This window comes from Triturus cristatus, chromosome 12, assembly GCF_964204655.1.
Source record: "Triturus cristatus chromosome 12, aTriCri1.1, whole genome shotgun sequence".
In the NCBI taxonomy this organism is placed as follows: domain Eukaryota; kingdom Metazoa; phylum Chordata; class Amphibia; order Caudata; family Salamandridae; genus Triturus; species Triturus cristatus.
In genome coordinates this window covers 304,368,411-304,375,836 of record NC_140595.1, presented here as the reverse complement: position 1 = coordinate 304,375,836, position 7,426 = coordinate 304,368,411, and positions in this window count along the sequence as shown.

The following is a 7,426-nucleotide window of genomic DNA, read 5'->3' as shown; positions in this document are numbered from 1 at the left end:
CCAACTAACAAAATGTAGGTTCCCGCATTGGGACCATCAATTTAGATGGGGTAGGTCATTTTCCAACAACCCTGGGTTGTACAGACTGGAAGAGTAATTGAACGTAACAAGAGATTCTGAAGTAGCTCCGGGTAGGGCTCAGGTACTTATCAACAAAGATACCAGGGAAATAATGCTAACAAATTAGCCAGAGAAATCTATTACCACCAAAATCTACTGTTAGATGGAACACTGGCCAACAACCAGCTGGTAAGGCAAAACCACCAGAGAAGCTCATCTTCAAATAAATCAGAGCTCTTCTTAATAGATGTCCAGAGATTTACTAGTCATGTACTTGAAGATGGTGACCTACTAAAACAACAAAGTGACACATTGAATGTGGAACATTTGTTATTGTTGTTCAATAATTAAGTACAATATATTGGCTGCAAAGTGTTACTCATGCCTTGCAGAGACATATGTCTACGTCCATCTGACTTTAGCAAAGTCTTCTCTGGTGGAGGGCTTAATATCCTTCAATTACAGAACTAACCCCTCACCTCTACCCCCACTTCCCTCCAAAGATTGTCTAATCAACTTTAAGGTAAACCACCTTGTAGTCAAGAACAAAACTTTTGAAGAAATTGTCAGTAGTTTGTGTACCCTTGCCCGAAAAATCACATTTTCCATCATCAGAGGGGTCCATTTTTTTTATAATGCTGATTGACTTGGGACTGCCTCAAATACAATAAAGCGATGTCCAGCAAGTACCCAGTTAACTCTCCCCTGCATTTTACCATTAATAGTCTTGGAACAGTTAATAAAATCTAAATATTTTTAGCTGGAACCTCGCTAGAATCACGTCAAAACTTAGGGATCCTGACTTTGGGAAGTTTGTGGATAATTATAATATTTGAATCTTTCAAGAGACATGGGTTACTGCCCCAGTCTGTAGAACTGGCTACATTGATAACAGCCTAGAAGCTGAATAATCCATTTGAGGTAGCTTTGAGGGTTTGACCATCTGGGTGACAACTTTACTTGATTTTATAATTAGTTAGATTGATCTGGGATCATTGGATATAATGGGAATATAATTAAATCTCAAAAAGACATCTAACCTGCTAATATTTATATTAGAAGTCTAACGAATAATCAGAATTTCTCCTCACTAATTATTTAGAATCATGTAATCACTGATCAAATAATTGTTGGAGGGGTTTTTAACATAATATTTGACCCCTTGGGTTTCATGAGTAAAGTCATATCACAGTAGGACAAGCATTGGTATATATCATCTCTTGCATTGGTGCCTCTTAAACAGTGGTCCTCAAGAGCCCTTCAACTGGTTTCCCTCACATTGATATGTGGTTTGCCTGCCTGCAATGGAAGGACTTTTCTGATAGCTTGGCGATTCCCACGTTTAGAAGAGGCAACATACCCAGCAATATTGACTGCATACTATTAGATCTACATCTATGGTATTGGTTGATTAATATGAAAGCTGTGCTAAGACCAAAAATTAATCACCATGCCCTATTCCTCTGAGTAATGGGTGGAACAATTGGCGATCCTTCACACCCACCAAATATGGCAGTCGAACTAACCTCTGTTTTGAATAACCTGAGATGTATTAAATTGGCTTACTTGTCATTAATCAAGAAAAAGTAACAACCATATCCAAGGAGGTGAGTTCAGCCCCATAATATATCAAAGATATCAAGATTTAGGTTAAGTGATTACAAAGGCCCATAAACAATTATTTTCAACTCTGAGACAGCTTTTCAGTAAACCATTAAAGCCTAGAAAATATCCTTGGTTTAATGAAAGCTGCAAAAATGCCAAAGCTAGTCTTATCTGAACAATAAAACTTTACTCTAGTTAAGAAATTAAAGTGGCTAGATTATCCTAGAAGTCCATTCAAATGGTATGTAAGGCCAAGTGGGAAGACAATCATTGGGAGGATCTACTGATGGCCTCCCACAATAAGGATACAAATATGTTTTTGTATATTCTAGCCTATGGCAGTACTACAGCAGTGACAAAACAGGAGATTCATATTCCACCTGAGAACTGGGATCAGCACTTCTCTAAATCAAATAGTGATGCATCCTTTGTCGGTTTTGACATCAGCAATGTCACTCAACTCCAGAGCCTCCACCTTCCGATGCCCAATGAACGTTTAAGCCTGAAGGCAATTAGTGCACAAAAGCAGCAAAGGTACCAAGCCTTTCTAAAGTCCCTTGAGATTTATTCAGTTCAGAACCTCTTGACTGGACTCTGTAGCTGATTTGGACGTATATCTCAGGTACTTTAGGCTAAAAGTGACGCATCCATAGAGTCCTATGAACTGAACTGTTTTTAACTTTTTAAAAGTCATATCTTTACTTGTGTATGTTGGATTTTTGTCGTTTTGATTTAGTTTTATTCAGATAAATAGTGGTTATTTTTCCAAACTGGTGTGGTGTCTATTTGTAGTGCTTACACTGTGCTACTGTGTGTGGTGTGTATATATAAATGCTTTACACATTACCTCTAAGATAAGCCTGACTGCTCATGCCAAGCTACCAAGAGGGTGGGCAGGGTTATCTTAGCTGTGTGAATCCCGTACCCTGACTTGAGTGAGGGTCCCTACTTGGACAGGGTGCAAACCACTGCCAACTAGATACCCCGTTTCTAACATTGGTGGTCAGCGGTGAGGACAGGACTTGTGTTTGTACTTTACATACAGTGATCGGTGTACACTATTCCCTATCATAGACCACTACACAACCATACACTGTTTTTGATTTTTCTCTTCTTTGCAACTCCTGAGTTTTTGGTCTACATATCATGTCTCAGTCTGGGGAGCCAGCAGTTAAAGCTGCAGAGTCAGCATTTGAGCTAGAGAGGTTGGAATCCTACACGGTATCTCAGCTCAAAAAGTTCTGCAAGGAGCTTAAATATCCTGTTAGGGGTCCTCACTAAAAAGGAAGAGCTTCAAAAGGCGCTGAGGGCCTGGTGAAAAGCAAAAGAGGCAGGTGGGCACCCAGAGGATGAGAATGATGAAGTGGAGGGATGTTGCAAATCAGGATCTGCCTACAAGCCGGCACCTTCCAGGGAAAGCAGCAGTGTTTGTTCAAGAGGTTGGTTCCCAGAGGAGCTGTAGGACAGGGGGGAGACCAGGAGACATTAATTTGAGCTGGAAGGCCTCAGGATGGAGCATGAGAGGGAGCTCCTAAAGGATAAATTGGCAGTAGAGGAGAGAAAAATTATGCTAGCTCAGGAGCCGATCTTAAAGGAGTTGGACTTGAAGGCCAAGTCCAGCACAGATGCTGACAGCCTTTTTACACATGCAATCTGAGAAAGAGGTGCACTGGCCAAAACATGTAGGGAAAGAGTATACCAAGGGGAATTATATCCTCAGATGGTTTCACTGCTATGAGGCAGCGCTTCACATGAATGGGGTCCCTGAGAATAATTGGGGGGGGGCAGAACTTTGGAATCACTTCATATAGAGGGGAGAGACACACTGCTAGCCTTGGGGAGAGCACAGGACCTCACCCACCCTGAGACGAAGGCAACCCTCATTACTCCTGAGAAGTACAGGGATTAGGTTAGGCAGAGTAATAAACTTGATTCCTAGGCATGGCTGGAGTGTGTGCATTCTTTTTGCAGACCACTGGATGGTTGGGTGAAGGGCAGTAATGTAACAGATTACCAGGGGCTGTACAATTTGATTGTGTGGGAGCACTTGTCTTATCTGTGTTTTGCATAGCTGCGCCAGCACCTGATGGACAGCAAGCTTCCTGACCCCAGGAAGCTTGCTCAGGAACGGACCACTAGGTGAGCACCAGGGTCCGCAAGAAGGTGTATGGGGGAGACTTGGCCAACTGGGCAGGGTCCCCAACAGGAGAAGCGGGGGGACAAGGGTAAAAATGTCAAGTTCTCTAACGGGCCCCAAAATAATTCGTGGCTAAGGATTCCCAGCCTCCTGCTGATAAAAAGAAGGATCATTTTCTGCCTGGTAGGCCTGGAGAGAAAGGACACCAAATGTGTTATGACTATAGCCATCCTGGGCACTTCAGAGGGAGTCCTAGGTGTCCCAAGCAGGCACAGACCCCCGTCAGTGGGCAGACACTGTGAATGGCCAACGTAGCACTTGGGAAGGAGTTGGTTCAAGCTGGGTGTGTGGAACAAGTTGAGATGACACTTGTCTCACAAGGGGACAGTGAAATGGTCCAGAGAACCCCCATGCCTGATAACACAAAGAAATTCAGGCAGTAGATGACCACCAATGGACGGAAGGTAGAGTCTCTGAGAGACACAGGAGCCAATGTGACTACTGTCAGGTGTCACCTGGTGTCTGAAGAGCAAGTGGTCCCTGGAGTGCTTCACCAAGTAGTTGCAGTAGACAATAGTGAGCGCTTTTGTAAAGTGACTCAGTTTCCCTTTGAGTGGGAGAGGGTGGTCTCAGGTCCTTTTTAAAGGTAGCGGTGAGTGCATCCATGCTTGTGGATTGTCTTCTAGGTAACGTCCTGGAACACACCACCTGGAGGGAGGTGGAATACAGGTCCCACTTGGAGATGCTGGGGTTGCCTGAATGGGCATGCCTGACTACATGGATCATGGCAGCCCAGGGTGATCAGTTAGACCTGGAGCCTGAAACAGTGGCCCAGGTGTCTGCCTAGAAGAGGAGAAACAGGTGGCATGAGAAACCCTCTCCTGAAACTCCCACGTTCTGGGAGGAGGCTGAACATGAGGGGTACGCCCGAACCTACAGGAGAAGAAATGGGCGAACTGGGGAACCTGCCTGAGCTGGCCCATTGGCAGCAGGAAGGGGGTCACACCAAGGAGAAATTCTGTGCAGCACAGAAAGACTGCTCTACTCTTGTGGGTCTTCAGCAGCAGGCCGAGGACAAGGCAGCTGACCAAGAGCCTAAGTCTCACCTGATCTACTGGGAGAATGATCTCCTCTACAGTAAGCCTGAGCTTGCTGAGCCTGGGGAAACCCATGTGCTGATGGTACCCCAGTGCTTCAGAGCTTCCTACTGGGTCTGGCTCATGATGTGCCTTTGGCAGGACACTTGGGCAGGGAAAGACGTTTGACAGGTTTGTCACCCACTTTTACTGGCCCCCAAATGAGAAAGCATTCTGATACCTTCTGTAGATCTTGCCAAACTTGCCAAGCGAGTAGCAAGACTGGGGGGAGATGCAAGGCTCCCCTTCAACCATTCCCTGTCGTGAGCACCCCTTTCGAGTGGGTGGGCACTGACATTGTGAGACCTTTGTATCCTAAGACAGCCATGGGCAACAAGTTCATCCTGGTCTTGTTGGACCATGACATGCGTTAACCGGAAGCTATTCCTCTGAGGACAGGGACGGCACCCGTTGTGGTCTGGGCACTAATGAGGATCTTTACCCGTATGGGTTTTCCCAAGCAGGTGGTATCTGACTGGGATACCAACTTCATATCACTGTATATGAAGGCCATGTGGAAAGAGTGTGGAGTGAACTACAAATTCACAATGTCCAGAGTAACGAGTTGGTTGAGAGATTCAACCGAACCCTGAAGGGCATGACTGAGGGCCTGTTGTAATCCATGAGGGGTAAGTTGGGACATCCTCTTGCCATGCCTTCTCCTTGCTTACAGGGAGGTACCGTAGAAGGGGGTTGGCTTAAGCTCCTTTGAACTTCTCTATGGGCACTCTGTGAGACAGCACGCTTCAGGAAACTCACCCAAGATAACCTAGAAGGTAACCAGGAGGGCATGCAATGCGGGTATGTACAGAATACCACTCTGGTTGAGTTTCAGCCTGATCAAAAAGTGTGGGTGATGGAGCCAGTAGAGCCTTGTGCCTTACAAGTATCAGGATCCTAAAGAGTATTCCTACAAACCACTCTGTACTTGCTAGCATCATTACTTAAAAACCAAAAAAGAGACAAAAAAGAATTGGAAATGAGGAATGGAGACTGAGCTGGCAGCACTGGAAAATCAAGATGTCGGCCAGCTCAGCTCTCCTTTCAGCATACTAGTGTTTTTCCTCTACAACTGTAATTGGAATGTGAAGCGCGCGCTAACAAACAACTGCGCACTTCACCTGAGAAATTCTACAGAGAAGAAGCTGTTTTCAAGCCTTCGGTCAGGAAAGTTTAGTGAGGGTAGTTTTGTGGCTGGTCATCGTTTAGTTCATAAAACAGCGTCTTTCAGAGTCAAAAGCCCGAATCTAAGTGTCGCATCCCGCCTAGTAGAACTCTCCTTTCGCTGGAGTAGTTTCTCCTCAGGGAGTCTGAGTTGTTGAAAACTCGTAGCATTCCTGACTGGAACAATCTACGCGAGTTGGAGACACTTTTTCAGGATACTGTTCTAAAGGGGTACTTGTTCACAATGAAGGTTTCATAACATGGAAAAGAAAAAAGCATTAGAAATGTAAACAATATAGCAAGAGAGTACTTACCAAAATATTGCGAATTGAAAAACCATAATTAAATGAACCAGAAGATATGTGTAAGAAAATAAAAAAGGTCTTCTGCACAACAATTAATAACAAAAGAAAGAGAACAGCACTTACCAGTCTTCCGACTCCTCTTCCTGATTCAGCACAGACATTCTTGGTCATGCAAGTACTTCCACTGGAGGAGAGAAATATACATTCTGTTATGTTTATGCATATTGATTACTGTTAAGAACTGTAGACAATTACATGTAAATACATTATAGAAGAAGAAAAACATTGAACATGTACTTATAGAAGAGGAGCAATAGCCATAGACAGAGTATGCTAATATTTTTAAATATCGATATATTCATTAATGAGAGAAAATGTAGTTAACAATAGGTCAGGATGTACTTAATCATTTGTAATTATTTTTTCTTTCAGTTTCCCACCTCCTCAAGAAAGGGTCTAAAGACACACATCACTATAGAAGGAAGATGGAGCTATAGACAAGGAACTACTGCTGTCAGTCTGTCTCTTCTTTTCTCCCTATCCCCTTTTCCCCGTTAGAACATCTCTGTGATGAGTGTAATATTATAATCGAAGACAGAGAAGTTTCGGAAGGGGCATTTGAAAAAGTCGTGCAAGTCTGCTAAATCAGTTGAGAGATTTCTCTTGCGTTCTGACAGAGTGAAGTGCCCACGTTGTTAACTTGCACCTGAGCAGAATGGAGGAGGGTATAGACCTTAAAAGCTTAAGAGAAATATTGGGATGCATAAAGAATTAGTGTCCTTGAAGGAAAAAAATAAGACCCTACAACAAGTAATAATAAACTCTAGAATAGAAACATCTGATTTAGCAACTAGAATGAGTGAGTTTATGCCAGGGGCTAGTTTTAAGGAAACCTCTAGTTCCAACACATGCTCCACAACTCGCACTCCCAGTCAAGTCAATCACTCATTGTCCCCGGTTATTCCCCTAGCTTCTCCAGAACAATTTAGTGGAGACCCACAAAAGGCTCAAATGTTTTT